This window comes from Taudactylus pleione, unplaced genomic scaffold, assembly GCF_031769625.1.
Source record: "Taudactylus pleione unplaced genomic scaffold, aTauple2 ptg000162l, whole genome shotgun sequence".
NCBI lineage: Eukaryota > Metazoa > Chordata > Amphibia > Anura > Myobatrachidae > Taudactylus > Taudactylus pleione.
The window spans coordinates 10,610,994-10,616,054 of record NW_028284564.1 but is presented as its reverse complement, the minus strand read 5'-3'; the positions used below and the strand labels follow the sequence as shown (position 1 = coordinate 10,616,054).

The following is a 5,061-nucleotide window of genomic DNA, read 5'->3' as shown; positions in this document are numbered from 1 at the left end:
GCGGCCATGGCGGGCGTGGCCGCGCGCCTTTCCTCCTCTCCACTCACTGCTCCCTTACCTTCCCCGCTGCCTCCCGCTCTCAGCCCGCTCACCCACCAAGCAGGCAGGGTCCTGAGGGCTGTCTCTCCCTGTGCTTCCCCACTTGGCAGCATGGATCCCTCCTCACCCAGTCACCTGTTCGGGGCCTCCCCAGGCGGTGTGTCGGGCGGGGACCTGGGCGCGCGCGCGTCCAGTCCTCAGTGCTTCACGGGCAGCTCACAGGGGTGGGGGTAGCCCCCGTTCCTACTCGCATGGATGCCCATGCGCAGCAGCCTCTAGGTGGTCCTCCCAGCCTGGTCTACGCGATGGGCTCGGCGGCCATTTTCAATCAATCAGCCATCTTAGTGTCAGCTCCTCAGAGTGTGAGTGGTCATAACATTCCTCAGCATTTTGTAAGTACCCCGTTTGGTGCCCTTTTAGCAGGCCCTCTGTTCAACATATTCGCACAGCCAGTAGTTATTTTCCTCCTTCCCCTGTTCAGCCCCCCTGGTATTCGGCCGCTGGCGCTCAACCAACAGCATATAGTGCCCAAAACCCCTTTTCGTCTGCTCCCCCATTCTGGGGTCAGGCTTCATGGAGTTCGGGTTTAGCACCCCCGGTATTTTCCTCCTCTGCAGTTCATGCCCCCCTATTTTACCTCTCATGCACCTGCAGCTTCGGGTGCTTATGCACCTTTTTTTCAGCAGGCGCAATTGTCTCACCCATATTTCCCACCCTGGCAAGGCTATGCTTCTCCTATAGTTCCAGCACCTAGCCTTCCCATCCCCCCTGTTCACAGAGATTTCACTCATCCTTTGACACCTGCGGTGTCTAGTTTCGCCCAGGCGTCTTCGTCCACTGCAGTTTTTCAACCCTCCCCTCCCTGCACCCGTGGTGGCTTTACCTTTGCCCATACCTCACCAGTCTCCTCCAGTTACAGGTTCTGAAGTCGCAGGAGGTCCCAATGGGAAACAGATGGCGGGTCTGTCGGTTTCTGCGCCAGTTCCAATTGAAGATCGCACAGGCGTCGAGGAAGTGGTGAGGCCTCAGGTGTCGGCAGATGATGTTGCTCCAGGACCCTCTGGCTCTGGTAAGTATGATGTGGATTGTTCTTCATCTTCTGCCTCTTCTTCTGATTCTTCCCATTCTTCTGGTTCACCAGCGCGTCCGCGTAAGATAGCCAGAATGGTTGCACGTCGCTTGGCTAAAAAGTCAGGTACTGCCCTTCTGCTCCACGGGAGGTTTCTGTCCTCCCTGAGCTCGCCTTAGGATTTAGGGAGCAAAGAGCTTGAAGCCGTGGCTGACACAGTACATTGCGCGAATACCGTGGTCTTGCGGGGTTTACGAAAAAGCGTGCGAGGCAGGATTAAAAAAGGGAAGTTTGTTGATTTTTTCTCCCTCACGGACGACATGAAAAATAATTTTAATAAAGCTAAAAAGACCGGAAGTGTGGGGGAGGACGTTTTTTGTGGTTTCAATAACTGGTTAAAGGGTATGCTCATATTCGCTACATGCTACCTTGAGACACGGGCACAGGAACATGTTAACGTTATCAGATATATATTTTTGGTATTGGACATGTTTGTGAGGTCTCGGAATTTGGCATGGCGAGAATATGACTTGCAGTTTAGAAAAAAACATGACGGGCGCATGATCATTCCGTTTGGGGTGAAGGACGTTGAAGTGTGGTTAGAGGTTTCTCAGAATCGGCGGCCCTTGGTTGATGCGGTACAGTCACGCAGGACCACGACATCTGGTAGATCAGGGTCTACGGGATGGGCGAGGGGAAAATGCTTTGCCTTCAACGACTCCCGCTGTACACGCGGGTCGGGCTGTCGTTTTTGCCACTCCTGTCGTCTCTGTGGAGGTGAGCATCCAGCCAAAGACTGTCGTCGTGGGGCGGGAGGGACTACGTCAGATCGTGGGGATGTCTCCAAGGGATCTGGTTAAGGCTAGCTCTCCTGTTTGTTTGGTTTCGCTGGGTAGGTGGTTGCAGTTATATCCTTGTAGGGAAGATGCCTTGTTTTTATTGAACGGTTTTACGTTTGGCTTTAAACTGCCTATTCTAGGTCCCCTGGTAGTTAGGGCTTCTAGTAATTTACGTTCCGCCAGGGAATTTCCTGAACAATTGAAGGATAAAGTTAGCAGGGAGGTTCTTCTGGGGAGGATGGAAGGTCCTTTCGCCTGTCCTCCCTGGAAGGATCTCTGTATATCTCCGGTTGGTGTTGTTCCCAAGAAAGCTCCAGGAAAGTTTTGTTTAATTCAACATCTTTCATATCCCCCTGGTAGTTCGGTTAATGACGCCATACCTGACGAGTTCTGTAGAGTTGTATACCAGTCATTTGATGATACCTTGGATTTGGTTCGTAGCTTCGGTTATGGTGCTTTGTTAGCGAAATTAGATATAGAATCAGCTTTTCGTTTAATACCAATGCATCCAGAAGCCATGAAGTCTATGGGTTTTCGTCTAGACTCGGGTTATTTTATTGATAAATGTTTGCCAATGGGCTGTGCGGTTTCCTGTGCCTATTTTGGGAGATTCAGCTCCTTTTTGCAATGGTGTGTCCAGGCAGGAACCGGACAAAAGGGTGTGGTGCACTATTTGGACGATTTTCTCTTTATGGGTCCAGGAAACAGTGAAATTTGTTCTGATCTCCTTTTTTCTGCTCAGGCTCTGTTTCAGGTCTTGGGGGTGCCAGTTGCGCATGAGAAAACAGTGGGTCCTGTTGCTTGCCTAGTATGTTTAGGAACTGAGATAGATACAGATGCAGGTTGTTGTAGGCTTCCTTGCGATAAAGTCAATAAGTTACTTGAACAGATTGATGGCTGTCTTGCGGTGAAGTCAGTGAAGCTAAGTAAGGTTCAGTAAATGTTGGGTTCTTTTAACTTTGCTTGTCGAATTATTCCAATGGGTAGGGTATTCTGCAGGAAATTGGAGAGAGCCACAGCCGGAGTGGTCGGGCCGCATCAGCATGTTCGCTTGTCAAAGGAGATAAAGGATGATCTTCGTGTTTGGTCCAGATTTTTGGTTCATTTCAATGGTGAGCGTATTTGGCCCTCACCTCCAGTTGCTAACAACATCTTACAGTTGCATGCTGATGCGGCGGGATCATCTGGTTTTGGGGCCTTTTTCATTGGGGAATGGTGCGCTGCTCCATGGCCGCTAAATTGGCGCCAAGAAGGTTTGACAAGTAATTTATTGCTGTTAGAGCTATTCCCGAATGTCGTAGCGGTGGAACTTTGGTCTGCGCGACTTAGTAACCACCATGTTGTTTTTTGGTGCGACAATCTGGGTGTGGTCCACGCCATCAACAATCAGCGCTCGTCTTCTCCTTTTGTTTTGCGTTTACTTAGGCATTTAATATTGCGCTGCTTGGAGGCTAATATCAGATTTAGAGCCAGACACGTGCCCGGGGTGGTGAATGAAATTGCTAATGCTCTCTCTCGCTTCCAATTTGCACGGTTTCGAGCGCTTGTACTGTCGGCTTCTAATGTTGGTTTGGTGTGCCCATCATTTATGTGGCAGATCATCAGGCCGGTTTAGAAAGATTGGCTCTACAATCGCTGGTTCCATCCACGCTTCGGTCGTACATGGCCGCCTGGTGAGATTGGTGCACCCATGGTGCGCTTCCGAGCATGTTAGGTAAGTCCCCGAGGGAGGTGCTTTCCTCCTTTGTTTGGGAAGGGTACCAGCAAGGTAGATCAAGGGCCTCCATGAGGTCGACTCTTGCGCGTGTCTCCTTCTTCTGTAAATTGAAGGGCGTATATGACCCGACCAAATCTTTTATTCTTGTAAAGGCTTTAAAGGGATGGGCGAAGGATTCCCCCACTCGAGCCGACTCCCGTCATCCTATTGACGTTCAGTTGTTGTCAAAGCTTATGGTAATTATGGAGAAGGTGGCCTCTAATGAGTTTGAGGTTTCCCTTTTCCGACTTGCTTTTTCTTTAGCGTTTTTTGGGGCTTTTAGAGTGAGCGAATTAGTGGCAGTCAATAAGACATCTACGTCATCTGGTCTTTTGTTTAAGGACATTGTTTTTAGGGATTCAACAGTATTATGCAAACTAAGTCGTTCTAAAACAGACCAAACGGGTAGGGGAAAATGGGTTACTTTGGTAAAGCATAGTGATGTGTCGATTTGTCCAGTTCATTTAACTGCTGCGTATGGCTATGCGTCCAGAGGGAAGGTCACAATGGTTGATTCATGCTGACCTTAAACCCCTCACTAAATTTCAGTTTGCCGCGGTTTTTAAACAGGGTTTAGTTGAGTTAGGCATCAATCCATCTGATTATGGTACACATTCGTTTCATATTGGTGCAGCTACAGCTGCAGCGATAGCAGGAGCATCTCCTGCTGCCATTCAATTAGTAGGTCGTTGGCGTTCATTGGCATACAAAAAGTACGTGCGCTGCGATAAGCTTAGGTGCGCACCTGGCGGCAACCCGAAAACGTAGTTTACCTGCCAATCGTTGAACGGCTAGTGTTCAACAATTGGGGGTGTGAGGGAATTTTTAAATTTTTCCTCCCGGTAGCCATGATCTGACCCACTTTGGTTCCCGGGTAGGTTTTTTAGTTTTTCTCCTTCACTCGGGTTACTGTTTTTCCCCATTTTCATCCCTGCTAGTTAGTTGCCATGTGTTCAATAAGTTGTGTTGTTGATATTGGGCTTGGTGTGGTTCTCACGGTCAGGGTTTTTCTTTTTCCACAGCCAGGACATCAGAGGATGGGCAGGTGTGGTTTGTGGGCCACTCCTTTATTTTTTGGGCTGAAAAGCATGTGAGAGCTCACAGTGTCCATTTGCCGGTGGATAGAAGTCAGATGCGTTGGATTGGTGTTAGAGGTTTGTGCGTAGAGTCGGTGATGGCTCTGATTGTTTCATCCATTGCAAAATGGGGAGTGCCGAAATATATGGTGTTGCACATTGGAGGGAATGATTTAGGTAAAATGAAGGGTGTATCATTGATCGTTCGTTTGCGAGAGGTTTGTGAGGAAGTACGTTTGCATTGGCCATCGGTGAGAATTGTGTGGTCTGAAATGATGCCTC

General features: G+C 49.2%; 1 pseudogene; it reads left to right on the top strand.

Moving 5' to 3' along the window:
* The first annotated feature begins 3,654 nt into the window (after nt 1-3,654).
* LOC148521472 (uncharacterized) lies at nt 3,655-4,471 on the top strand (annotated as a pseudogene).
* The last annotated feature ends 590 nt before the right edge of the window (nt 4,472-5,061 follow it).